We start from the raw sequence: 15210 nt of genomic DNA on the forward strand, positions 1-15210 counted from the left end.
TCCACACACAGTGTTATAGGTCTGTTAGAAGATTCAGAAAATATTTGATCTGTCTTTAAAATAAAAGGTTCCTCCTGTCAGTCTGCTGTTATCTCATGTGGAGTATGTGTAATGCACTATATTCAGTTAAAAGTCCTTCATCAGTGTTTAAAACACATAATTTTCTTAAATCTGCCACATCTGTTCACCAGGACTGAGCCTCAGTTAATTTGAACACAATCCAGAGTGCGATTGATTGATCCTGCTTTTATTGAAATTCAAGTCCACTTCACATAGTTAGTCAGAATCTCTCTTGGTATTTACAGAAAGCCTAATGGAAAAGATTTTCAGAAATGATTAACCCACCTCTGCTTTGAAATGCATAAAGTCTGCTCTGCAGCTATGGGTCTTGTATGATGTCAGTTGATGGTGATATTCCTGCCAGATGAACATACACTATGCCATTTTTGGTACACTGGTCTCCTGAAGGGTTAATTTGTAAAAAGGAATTCATGTAAATGCTACCACACAGTAGAAACTTTAAAAAAATATGTTTAACTGGACTATACAATGAAGAAAAATACCAGGTAATTTAAAAATCTGTTGATTTAACCAAATAAGGCCTCCTTGCCACACATTTAATTGAAGAAGTGAAAGACCTTAGCGTTTTCTTTCCATTTCATTTCCTTCTATTTTTTTTTCTGCATAAGGAAAAAAAAATAGAAAGGGAACGTGCTTCATAGAGCTCAGCACAGATATTATAGAGTACATAAAAGGCAGGTTGTTTGCCAAACAGCACCCTTTGCAAAACCAACAATATTTTATCTTTTCTGGACTTACAATGCTAATTTGACTCCAAACTTCCCTCTCAAACTCTTTCAAACAGAATTTTCTAATGACAAAAAATAGCAAGAAGAGTCACAGGGCTTTTAGTACTGTGACAGAAAATGTAGGTAGGTAACGAGAAACACGAATTAATTTTAAGAGTGGGACAATTAATATTCACAGTAGAAAGAACTCTTCCATTTTTCTGAGGCAAAGACAGTTAAAGTCCCTGGCATTTATTTCTTCATTTGAATTAAATGACAATGCAATTGGTTTAAACCTTTCTGGAGGACATATGTTAGGTGTAAATGGTATCCTGAGTCCTGAAATTTAAATCCAGTTCACCACAAAATATTAGAAAAACTTAATTTTGCTGATGGGAGTCCTGTAAGACAGAAGCCAGGATATTTGAGTTTGGCTGAACACGAAATAGCAAATTTCCTGGGAGTGAAAAATAACCTTGATAACAGATGGAGTACAATTAGTAAACTATCAGAATACAGTGCATTTCTTTGTGTGCTGTAGGAAAAGCTCATCTGCAAACACGTTCCTTTGAAACACAAAGTCCTAAAATAAAGTAGGCAGTCCAAAATATTGATACAGTATCAAAGGCTTCTTTTTGACATTTAGGTGAGTCTGGTCTCATCCATTCTACACTGATGTTGTCTTTATCAAATCCAGAATATTAATAAAAAATATTCAGACCATAACAAACAGTAAAAAGCTTTGAATGGGTCACAAATGATGCAAGCATTGAAAAGGAAGTATTAACTTTATGAGAATAATCTACTTAAGTTTGGGGTTTATGTGTCTGTTTGCTTAAAATAGAAAAATATGGTCATCCTTTTTAAATAATCCTTCTATTACCGTCCCCTTCTCTGGAGATCTTCAAGACCCGCCTGGATGCAGTCCTGAGTACTGTGCTCTAGGCGTTCCTGCTTTAGCAGGGGAGTTGGACCAGATGATCTCTAGAAGTCCCTTCCAACTCTGACAATTCCATGATTCCGAGATTCTGTGATTACAGCCTTTCCAACTCAACGCACACAGCTAAATAATCATTCCCTGTACCATATTGCTACAACATGAATCCTTATATACGACTGAATGTAATATCAGGAGGAGTTAGAAACTATCATTCTTTCTTTATTCATTTTATGAATAAAGGATATCTAGTGAATGCTTTATTAGGTTAAAATAGTATAATTAAAAATATGTTTCCTTTACAGTGAAATATTAATCATGGGTCTAACCCAATGAGGACGAGAAAATTCACATCATGGTTAGATCAAGTTTAGGAGGATTCATTTAATTTAATGAATGTTAACTTACATTAACATCACATAAACAGTGAGAGATACATATATATGCAACCTTCAGAACCCTGAAAACAATTTTTAAAGTTTATGCAATATATGACTTGCACATAATGGAAATTAATTTAATTACGAATCTCATTAATGCTGGAAAATAAGCCTGTGGAAATGCAAGGAAGACAAAGGAGTTGCTGTACTCTAAGGGACTGCAGCGCCTGTAGATCTAGTAATGGAAGACATATCTTTATCTATTTTCATAAGTTTTAAAACTTTTTATTTCCAAAATTTCCTGGGAAAAATAATTAATAGACTGTATGAATCCTTATAGAATCATAAAATCATAGAATCGTCTAGGTTGGAAGGGACCTTAAAGATCATCTAGTCCAACCGTCAACCTAACTCTGACAAAAAATAAATAAGAAATAAGCAAAAAAAAAATAAAAAAATCCCTAAACCATATTCTTGAGGACCATGTCAACCAGTCTTTTGAACGCCTCCAGGGATGGTGCCTCAACCACTTCCCTGGGCAGCCTATTCCAATGCTGGATAACCCTTTCCGTGAAGAAATTTTTCCTAATATCCAATCTAAACCTCTCCTGGCGCAACTTGAGGCCATTTCCCCTTGTCCTATCTCCTGTGACTTGGGAGACGAGACCGATCCCCGCTTCTCTACACACCCCCTTCAGGTAGTTATAGAGCGTGATAAGGTCTCCCCTCAGCCTCCTCTTCTTCAGACTAAACAACCCCAGCTGCCTCAGCCTCTCCTCATAAGACTTACTCTCCAGACCCCTCACCAGCTTTGTTGCCCTTCTCTGGACCCGCTCCAGCACCTCAATGTCTTTTTTGTGGTAAGGGACCCAAAACTGAACACAGAATTGGAAAGGGAAAAGCAAGAAAATTCATGGGTTGAGATAAAGGCAATTTAAGAGGTAAAGCAAAAGCTGCACATGAAAGAAAAGCAGAACAAGGAATTCATTCACTACTTCCCGTTGTCAGGCAGGTGTTAAGCCCCCTTCAGGAAAGCTGAGATCCATCACATGTAGTAGTGACTTGGGAAGACAAACACCACTTCTTTGAAAGTTATCCCTTTCTCCTTCTTTCCCCAGTTTTTTTATTGTTGAGTGTAACATCATACAGTGTGGGATATCCCTTTGGTCAGTTGGGGTCAGCTGTCATGGCTGTGTCCCCTCCCAACTTTTTGTGTACCTCCAGCCTACTTGCTGGTGGGGTAGTGGGAGAAACAGAGAATACCTTGAAGTTTTACAAACACTGCTCAGCAACAGTTAAAACATTCCTGTATTATTAACACTGTTTTGGTCACAAATCCAAAACTTAGCACCATACAGGCTTATGTAAAGAAAATTAACTCTACCCCAGCCAAAACCAGTGCATAAGGAAATACAGCAGTTTCTGCATGGGATAGCAAGCACTGGAATAGAGGCACTCCCAAAGGAATTTATTAGATTACATTTGTGTACAGGGACTAAAACGTTTAATGGTTCAGTGAGAGATCATGAAGTGATATAGTCTTTTAATTAGCAGTTTTGCCAGCATGGAAGAGTCTTAGCAAATGCAAAATGAAGATAGACCTAGTTTTGCATGAGAGTTTAGAACTATACATTGCCAGCAACATTTTTTTCTCTAAAAATGAAATATTTATAGCTCTTTAACAAGACATAATTTTCTAGGAAATATATTGGATATTTTCAAAAACTACAGGAAGTTAGTTTTCCCTTCCTGGTATATTTGTAAGCATAAATATCTGGCAAACAGATGCCACTTCAGGGTTAATAAATCTGAAAGTATGTTTGTAAGTAAATTTTCATTAAATATTTAATATATTTCCTTGTAAAAAAATTATAGAGTAAGTTACTTATATTCCCATCTATTTAATGAAGAAATATATATCTATATTTCCACACATAAGGCTATTTTTAAAGACACAATACTCATTTTCAACTGAAGTTAAGTGGGAATTATATGAAAATTGGTGTCCTTGTCACTTAGAACAAGAAGGGCTTTATAGTGTTTCTAAAAAACCCCCTGCATTTAAACTGAGGAGACAAGGAATGGACATTTTTATAGGAAAATAAAAAATAGAAGGAAAATGAGGGTAAATAATTTTGTAAATGCATAACAAGAGATACACATTGCGAAACTATGAGGCAGTAGACCTTCCACCTTGTTTTTTACTATTATGTAGTGTAGTTTTGATTATTTGCTGTGGAAATTTTCACTTCAGAATATCTATTTCTTTGATTTCATTCATTATTTCTAGCAATGAGACTGATGACCAATTTCAGTTGCTAAACACTTCACCAGCTGCTCATGCAAAAGTAATATTTATTGAGTTATGGCCATTGTTTTATATTAGAGATCAAGATACTCAAAAGCAAATCACCACTCTCTTCCCACAATTTCTAAAAATTATATTACAGTCCTAATTACAGAAAGAAAAATTGCACATATTTTTCGTCATTATAACACTAAAACTCATGCATAAAGTTATATTCATTCTTAAGTTCAACTGGATTAAGTAGGGCAAAGCAGATGTTTGAAATTTTTAATGCAATAGAAATTCTATTGAGAACAGTTTTTCTAAGTTGATTCCTTCTTTCTTTCCAGTGTTAGTGTGATTTCTATTACAATTTCACTCTGTAAAATCTTCATTAGATTAAGGTATATTTAGAAAATTATTAATATTGTCAATTATTATTGTTATTCTTAAAAATAATAACACCTCCATCTGCTGGTATGCTTATGTTTTTGAGATCCTTTTTTTTTTCAGTCTTAAACTGGCTCTAAAATCTAAAAGTGCTACAGTTAGATTCACCTATAGAAGAAAATTATTACACCCAGTTCCGTTACAGAATTTTCTTGCATACCCAGAAATATGACAGATGATAACTTTAGTATCATATGAAGAGCTATAACATGTCTTCTTTAGTTATTCATTGCACGGATTTGTAAGAGATGCAACAAACTTTGCCAAAGTGTGTTTCCATTTGCATTGTAATGAACAATTCCCTTCTAAGAGACAGCACAGCAAAGATGTTAATGAGCTTTTTGTTTCTGTTTTTTTTTTAGAGAAAATAAAGTGGCAGAAATCAGTAGCTCATTTTCTTAAACATAAAGGTAAAGCATGTGTTTATTTTGAGCATAAAATTATGCTATATATTAGGAGAAAAATTAAGACTGTAACACTTTCATGAGTAGTAGAAAAGGTGATATATGTTTCTGCTTTGGAATGAGACTTCTATTTAAAAGAATTAATGATCAAATGATTTTTCAGTTCAGGTTTCCTACAGTATGAATTGCACATAAGTGCACACATACACACATACAGTGTGTATCTGAAATATAAAACATATCTAGTATATAAAAATATTTTTATTAATATAGAGATATATAATATGTGTTGCATATGTAGGAATTGCATCTGATAATATGCGTATGCATATTAAATTTAAGTTTAACTAGCTTTCCATTCATATGATGGAACCCTGATACACACTAAAGTATGAAGAAAAATATCGTTTTGGATAGAGAATATACTGTTAACATTGTCACAACGTTGATTAACCTGTGACAGAAAAGAACCCATGCATCAGAGACATGCAGATAAGTCAATTAAAGGAATTTATATATCAGTCAATCTAATGGATATTCTATAAATAAATACTTGTTCTTTTTGATGAATTGCAAATACTTCAGCCAGAAGGAACACTAATAATTTAAGGATAGTGCAGTTGCACAAAATTTTGAATAAGAAGCATCATAGAAATAAATTTATTAACAGTTATGTTCTTGTGAAAAAGTTATACATGAGGTGGAAATACTGGTGACATTTTCTCACAAAAGACTGTAAAAAATCCAGATCTTTCAACATTTTCATTAATTTTTGCTTGATGTTAATATCCAATATGGAGTTCTGAGAGGAGCTACAGAGCTGAATTTAGTTTACTACACCCATTGGGCCCAGTATGCTTTCACTAAATGCAATTAGTCTTCAGTGTTCATTTACCTAAGTGGTTGAACCAGCCTGCAGCGAGAAGGAAGGAACACAAGGCTAGACCTCAAGCAAACATACAAACTGATTTTAAAATTAGTAGTCAAAATTACTTTTCTTTAGTGAGCAGAAAAGTTAAATGAAAATTTATAAAGAAGAAAATAAAAAGCTTCATCAATATGCACTGAAAATTAATTCCTAAACATCTAAACCCATTTTTAACAGACAATACACAAGTATTTTGGACAAATCACTTGAGTTAATTAAACCCTCTGGAAAAGAAGGGATAATATTTTATTCTTTTATCTGAAAGTGTTAATGGCTGAGCTATTTAAGTTTCTGCTGATAATGTGTATTGAAAGCCAAACGACTATAACTGTAATTAAATAATAATAAAAAACCCCATAAATATACTTTCTGCTAGTACAGATATATTAACTCCCTTTCTTTACACATTCTTGATTCTGTTTGCTTTTCCCTATACAGCAGCACCCTTTTTCTCACTAGCACTGATACTTTATCTTCCAAAAAAGTGTTTGAATGTTCTATGTGCAAAATTCATGCTTCTGCTCATGTTAAGATATGATGATTGACTTAGGCTTTATGTAGCTATTTACCTCTAATAGGAAGGTTTCTTGGGTAGAGGTTTGAAAAATATTTGATTTTGTTTGTCTAAAAGCATGCAAGACAGTTTCTGCTTTCAATCTGGCACTTTCCTACTCTAATATGCATTACTTGTAGCCCTACCCACCTGCTCTGAAGTCCCACAAAAACCTTAAAAATTTTCAGAATAAAACATAGGAAAGTTTGGATCTTGGATTATTATCTTTTTTCCTAGAATCAATCTTTCTATTTCAAAATATATTTTTGTTCCAGCTTTGATCAAAAATCACCAGTTTTGATCAAAAGTCACTTGATTATCACCATTTCTCACAAAGCCAAATTCTTCTATAAAAGCTACTAGAAATTATATAAATGTTGTCTGTTGATATTGAATAGTTTCAACTTTATATTGAAACATAAGCTTGAAAATCAGGATAAATATAAATGTAACTAAAACAAGTTGTTAGAGCATTATCCATGGAAAATGTAGCTGAACTCAAAGCATTTAAATTAAAAGTTTAGATGTGAGAAAAAATAGTTTTTGCTAAGGAAAATATATTTTCCATCAGCTATTCTTTGATAAATTCTGCTTGCAACTAACTCATTTTTAGGCAATTTAACATTCAGCTGGTATACTGTAGTTGGTCTGAGTTGCCTTTTCAGATGTTTCTTTAATAGCAATGGGCAAACTGCCTTTATAGTATTCTTTCTTTCTCTCTTTTATCCCCCTCCCTCCCTTCCCCCTCCCCCCGCTTTAGGTATCAGTGGCTAGGAAAGGGCTAATAGAAATTAAGAAAATCAACATTTGGCCTTAAATTCTCTCTGTTGCCCTTTTCCACACAGTATTATTCCCTATAAGTGTCACAGTTTGCATTCACTATTTTTTCTTTTCTGTTCTTTCATCTTTCTCTGATGTAATGTATTTCCTACCTTATCACTGGGCTTTTTTTGGGGTTTTTTTTGGCAATATCAGAAAACTTATACCTATCTTCTTGAGTTGCTCATTACATCATTTTGCAAGTTAAACAAAGTACTTCTGAGCAAAGAAAGCAAAGGTGAAGAGAGGGGTTCCTTGTCACATTTTGTTACCTGCTGTTCTTGTTTGCTTCTGTGCTCTAGTAAAAGCATTTGAAAGAGATGCTGCAATACTGGAGAAAAGCCTTCTAACAAGACAGCCTAGTTTGTGAATACCAGTTTCCTCTGGTACCCTTGGGCTTTCCTGTTTCATGCAAGATGTGCAGGTTTTCTGCCATTTAGTATAACCTCAGGCATACTCTGAAAATGTGCTTCCAGCAGAAGCTGTGCTGCTTAGTCAAATTTAAGAAGCCTCAAACTGTGAATATTCTGGCCCTCTGTTGCCTGCCACAATTTGCATCCTCAAATCCCCTCCTCAGCTAACAATTTTCCTGAGCAATACTCATTCATACAGCAGTTATTTTTTTACTTTTTTCTGTAGCAGAATAAAGGTGCCTTTGTTTGCATGCACAGAAGCAACACTGTCTCCTCTGCCTGAGCATTTCACAAATGACCATTCCATCATTTACACTGCTTAGTTTCTAATTATTGATATACAGATCATAACACATCCATTTTGCAGCTTTCCAGCTGAGCTGTCCACATTTCCTTTTTGCTTGTTTCTCTTGGAATGACACCAGTGAACTGGCAGGAACCTCTGTGTGTGGAAACAAAAGTGTGAGGACTTTTTCATTCCTTCTTTCTGTGTATTGACAAGGCATGCAGAGAGCAGATTTGAAAGCAGTTGTCTTAAAGAAGAGGAACACAAATTTTAAGTCTTTGGTTGCCCCCATTCAAAGTGAAAGATACACTTTGGGTAAAAATATTTGCAATGATATGAGAAGAAAAATGATACAAACGTGCACCCTAAATGAGTTCCCTCCCCTGCTCGTTATTTCATAGGAGCAAAAGATGCCTCAACACATTACACAACTGTCAAAAAAGCCGTAGTCACAAAATGATGAAGAGTGTTTGTCTGTCTCCCACTTCTAGAGAAAACCAGTAGAGTTTTGGTCATGAGGGCTCTAGCTGGGCTGATGCCAACACAACTTCCCCCTGGGGCTTCTCCTGAGGGTTCCTCCACCCAGCCCACTGCCCAGGACCTCATGTCAGCCCCCCAGGGACATCAGCCCTTGCCCCATCAACACTGCAACAGGGACAGTCTCCAGTCCTGTCACTGAGATGCTGCTTGGATTCCTCTGGACTGAGCATGGACACAGCTGCTGCCCGATGCTTAATGATGGCCCCTGGGTGCAAGTGCTGCCCACTGACACTGGAGCCACCCACAGCTCCTGCTCCCCAGCCTGCAGCTCTTCTGGCTCCCTGATAATTACTTTGCTGTAAATTCACTTCCCTCCTTTTCCTCTTTTTTACCCCCAAAGAAAACTTCACGAAGATTTCTTTAGTCAAACAATTGATAAATAGTATGTAATCAAAGTTTCCAAACAGTTGTATTTATGACAATAATGCTTTATTATTTTTCAATTTGCCTCAATATGAAAGTTATAGAAGGGGAGTTAAATAATTTTTAGCAGCACTGATGAGAACAACAGAGGTTTTCCAACAGCTGTAAAATATCTGGCACAGGTAAACAAGATAAATATTTCTTTTAATCCTGTCTCACCTATGATGAAAGTTTGAAATCAGACAGCTGTTAGCAAGCTTCTGCCTTGAGCCAAACACTGTTTCTTCAATTGAAGCTGATGCCCTTGTGATAGAAAGGATTGAATAGTCATGAAATAATTCCTGAATCCCTCTAATATTCAGTTCAGCACACGAAGTCCAAACAAGCCTGATTTTCAATTTAGTTTAATACAGCAGGTGAAAAACTGATTGTCAGGATCTTCTATAAATACTCTTTAGGGTCGTCACCCCGTGAAAAGCAACAGCCATCAGTGGAGCAGCATGCATGGATAAAAGCAAAACCATCTTCAGCCCTTAGATCTTAATTCACTATTCTATGTGAATCAGAGCCCTGGAAGAGACTTATACTGAGTCAATATATTTAGGATGAGTAAGTCTGATATTTATCTTAGAACTTTTTGTATAGTTAACATTAAGTGCATGCACCACCTAATGTTTTTGTCATACTTGTATTACTATCATTCTCTTAAACTGTCCAGGGAACAATCAAGCAGGTGTTTTCATCAGTAGCATCCTGCCCAGCCTTTAAGAAGTTTTATAGAATGTAACTTCTCTTTTTATTGTCTTGGACAATGATTGAAATGCTTTCTAATGGAAGGAGAACTCGTATATGCCTAATTCCTCTCTGCAATACTCTGTGCGTATTATGTGTGCATCTAAGCAAAAAGGAAAGTTTATGCATAAATTTATGTGTGTGAGAAAGACATCTAGCTTGTGTAATTGTGGATGAATTCACAGGGCTCAAAACTGGCAAAAAAAAAGCAAAAAAAGAAAAAAGAAAAAAGAGGAATAAAAGAAAAGGGGTCTGGGGAGTCCTTAATTTTGCCACACTTTAAAACTGGAATAGGAGTTCCTGAGCTGGATTTTTTTGTTAAGTGTAAAGGCATTTAGAAGGAGAGAAGAGATTAATAGCTCACATGACAAGAATGAAAAAAATAGGATGGACAAAGGGGAAAATATCCTAAAAATCAAAAGTAAAAATTGTAGTTCAGACAGCAACAGAACCATAAACATATTCATTTATTTATTTGTCTGATTGCATTAATTGCTGCACATTAACTACTACATAATTACTGATTAATGCAATTCCTACGTCTCAAATCTCTACAGGCATAAAGCCTCTCTAAACACTTGACTCCAGGTTTTACATACAACAATGCTTAAACTTGAGTTGTCCAAACAGCAACGGGATTATCCGTAGTCTTAAAAAGAGCTGCCCTGTCTTGGACAATGAGGACACTGAAACTTGTGTCTACTTTGGAGGTCACCATAATGGTGAATCTCCTGGCATTTTTGTCAAGTGTCAAGAAATGTCTCAGGTTTATATTATTCGATTCCTTCTTCTCCAAAACAGGGTGTGCACATCCAAACTGCCTACTGGAAATTGATCCTGGCCTGTGCTGCTGCCACCATCATGCCCTGGAATTGTTTGGGGCAGTGACAGTTGTAATTTATTTCAGGAATCCTTCTTAAAATTTTCATCACTAATAGGATATTTAGAAGTTCTAGTTCCTGGAAACGTTCCCTGATGCTCATTAATTTGCTAGTATAGAAGAACATGTGTTACTTCCTGTTCACAAGAACTATTGTGCCTTCTTTTTAAATGGATCCTTCACACAATGTTTCACTTCTTGTAGCATGTAATATCAATTTCAGTTTAGACTAAAACACAGTATTGTTGGTCAAGTAATAGACCATTTAGGAGAGGGGAAAACAAATTATACAGCCAGTGCATGAAGGAAAGTATTTGAGATTGAATAATGTACAACCCAATTCTGAAATCTTTGCTCATAATGAAGAAGACCTAATTCTTTTACTCACCAAGTATTTTAATTGAATTAATGGAGTTGTTTTGATACATGATGCTACTCAAAGTAAATGGAAGGTGAAGATCTGTATAATAAATAATAAGAAAAAGGTTTAGCAGCTTCTGCCTTTAAAATGTCATGAATACATTTCAGGTAACATATTTAGAGAAAAAATAAAATTTCAAAGGCAGTAGAAGTATGTATGACTTTGCAATGATATAGATAAATTTTCAACCAAACTCTTTTGTAGATATATATTAGATAGAGTGCACCCTCAGCAAGTTTGCAGATGGCACAAAATTAGAATTAGTTGATGCACCAGATGGTTTTGTTGCCATTTGTGAGAACCTTGACAGGGTAGAAAAATGGGCCAGGAGGAAGTTCAACAAAGGCAAATACCAAGTCCTGCACGTGGGAAGGAGTAAACCCAGACATCACCACATGCTGGCTGAAGAACAGCTTTGCAGAGAAGGAACTGGAAGGCCTGGTGGACACCGTGTCGACCATGAACCAGCATTGTGCCCTTGAGGCAACAAAGGCTGACAGCATCCTGTGCTGCATTAGGTAGAGCTTTACTGGTTGCTTGAGAGAGATGGTCCTCCCCCTCTTCTCTGCCCTGGTGAGCCACATCTGGTTCCAGTTCTGGTTCTTCAGGACAAGACAGACAGGGACATGGTGGAGCAAGTCCAGAGAATGGCCATGAAGGTGACTGTAGTGATACATATTACCTTTCTTTTTAAACTTCCTTTCTGTTCCGTTTAGTTAAAGATATAATTTGCTATTCAAGAAAAGATTTTTTGAATTTTTTTCAGGCTAACATAATTCATTATAAACAATGAATGCATTTTTTTATATATATACACATATATATGTGTACCTGTGTTTGTATAAATTTACATCATTCCCTGTAACATACAAAATATGTGCAGCACAATGTTTTTGATACTGTATGCCTTTTATTATGATAATTATAATGAAGGTCATTTGCTTCTAACACTGAACAAGGAACTTTGCAGGCAAATAAAATTATTCATAAATCTATACCTTACCACATATCTCCTTAAACATAGTTGGGAATAGTTCAAGTCTTTAACAAACATTGTACAATAATAAGCCTTACGTATATTACCAAAAGAGAGCTACATTTCTTGTTCAGAGGTGATTTATGTGAAAATTGATTCCAGTTGTACTTGTTTCATCTAGAAATCACCTAAGTTGCAGTATTCTGTAAAAGAATAAGCTTAAATGTACACGTTGATTATGCTGTACCCGTGTTCAGGCTTGGGGGGTTTTCCATTTTTAAGGCTATTAGGATTTGAATTCCAAAGACAAGCAAAATGTGTCTGCATGTAATAAACATTTACCTCAACAGGTAACACACTTTTCTGCAACCTTGTTTCTCTGCCATATTTTTAAATGCATATTTATTAAATGCATAGATCTTTCAGACCTTTTCTGATAATAGAGAGAATGTATATAGCCTGAACAGTATGTATAGAAGTTAAAAGTTACTTTCACAGCTACACATTCATGACTGTATAACAAACTCGGACCAGTACTTGGATGCAAGACTGGTCAATCACATTGTACCCTTACTGTGATGCATCTAAGCATTATTTTAAGAAGAAAAATGAGCAATTTCTGTAAGAAAAATACATACAGATTACCTTCTGGCCTCTGCATCTTTCTGAGGAATTTTAAAAAATGCAAGTGTTAGTTCTCCATCTCTGTCAATAGATTTCTAAAGCTACATGAAATTCTTTCCAATAGCACCTCCTGCAAGGTGCTATTGGGCAACAAATACATCTGTTTCATTTTTCTGGAGTCCTGTAACCCAATTTCTTCAATGCATCTCTCCAAAGAAATTCGATAATAACATTTTTTTCCACAGCGAAATGAGATTCGACAGAAAATTTCTCAGGCTTGCATCAACACATTAAGTAGTTGCACTTACAAATTTCACAAGCCATCCATAACTACTAAAACTCCCTTCACTGTTCCACTGTAAATCTAATAATAAGAGAATCAGAGGTTAAGTATTCTTCCATACACTTCTGCAAGAGTGGAAAGAACATCCATTATCCTGGAGGACAGTGCAATATAATATACTCCTGTACAGCGTAAGCAAAACAATCATTTCATTGATTATTGTAAATGACGTCTTAAAAAACATGTGTTCAGTTCTGCTGGTATCGTACTATCTGACTTCCTCAGATCTCTAGGTGAAGGGTGTATTGAACATTTCTTGTCAGAGAGATGCAGCCTGTAGTGACAAAAGTCTATGGCAGCAATTGAATACAGATTGTAACTTCAGGGCATATGCAAACAAGTGGAATTTATTGAACTTGACATATCTAATAACAGGAACCCTTGACTGTGTCTGTTGGTCTTACAGTTATTGAAATCTTTAACAAAATAAGCTTTCCATTGGCTATTCTTATTTTATCTCTACAGTTTTAAATGCAAATTGTTGAAACGGGGAAAGCCTGCAAGGAGTCTTACTAAAGAGGCTAAAATGAATCAAGTCAAGAGAGCATGGGGAAAAATGAATGTCCTCTGCATTGGAGTTTGTCTACAAGACACTCAAACAATGCACAAATTGCTTCGTATACTCTCTGCATATATACACTTGCGGTGCATGCGAAGGCAGAGAAAGCTTCCTGAAGAAAAAAAAAAGTGTCTAAAGATCTGTCCTTTAGAACTCTGTAATTTATTGTCTATTCAAATATAATGTGTTTTATGTCTTTCTAGGCACATCCTCAGCACCACCACCTTTGAAGACAGGACTTAAAAACTCCAGACCTGTGGAGATCAGGACATTCTCCAGAACTTGTCATCACATTCTCCCATTCTATTGACTGGCTTTTCTCCCTGTAATAGCAGTCTTCTTTTCAATCATTTAATCCATAGATCTCCTCAAATCCATAATGAGTATGTAACTCTCCTCATATCCTACTCTTGCAAACATTGACTCAGGCTTAGAGTTTTCCATTTTTTCTCTTCAGCCCCTGTGACTAAAGTCTCTAAAATTGGATTTTCAGTTGTTACCCACAACATACCTCTTCTTTTATTCCTTTTTTCAACATGATTGAATTCTCCTACATACAAAACCATGGATATCTTCTATCTATGTTGGCCCTTCTTTTGCCAGCTACATTCCATAAGATTTTCCTATGATGCTTCATTATTATTAGGATAACAAGGCAAAAAAGATCTGGCAACCATGTTTCCTTCCCTACGGTCCAAGTTTGGTTTTGTTCTGTTTTGCTTTGTTTCATCTCTCTGTGGTATTAGGCAACCCTCTGCATACTTAGAAGAGCTTTGGAGTTTAAACAACAATGTGTTAAAACTACAATTATAACTTTAGAAGTATTAGAAAAAGAGAGTAATGATGGCAACCATGGTGATTTCTTCCTTTCCAAGATGACTTTGGCACAGTCAGTGGCATTACCATAGTACTCCGATGCTGAAGTCCAGCTTTGAGACAACACAAAATAATTTAAATAAAAATCACAAGAAAATATGTTTGTGTCACCTCAGTGAAGACATCATTGCAACTGATCATCGTGCCAGGTGGGCAGGGATTGATGAAAAAATTCAGAAGATATAGTGGACGAATTCAGTCTTTTCAAGTCAACGCCTCAATCACATCTTCTGGAAAGCCAGAAGGGAATCCTCTGGAAGGACATTGGCAAGCAAAAATAAATTTAATTAAATTATGCTACTAAAATATTTAATAAGGGATTTATGAATTGTTGAATGTTTATGTTGACAGGACCTTTAAGATCATCAAGTCCAACCATCAACCTAGCATGGCCAAAACCACCATTAAACCATGTCCTTAAGCACCACATCTAAACAGCTTTTAAATACCTCCAGGGATGGTGATTCCACCCTTTCCCTGGGCAACCTGTTCCAATGGTTGATAACCCTTTCAGTGAAGAAATTTTTCCTAATATCCAATCTAAACCTCCCCTGGTGCAACTTGAGGCTGTTTCTTCTTGTCCTATCGCTT

This window comes from Calidris pugnax, unplaced genomic scaffold, assembly GCF_001431845.1.
Source record: "Calidris pugnax isolate Ruff unplaced genomic scaffold, ASM143184v1 scaffold164, whole genome shotgun sequence".
NCBI lineage: Eukaryota > Metazoa > Chordata > Aves > Charadriiformes > Scolopacidae > Calidris > Calidris pugnax.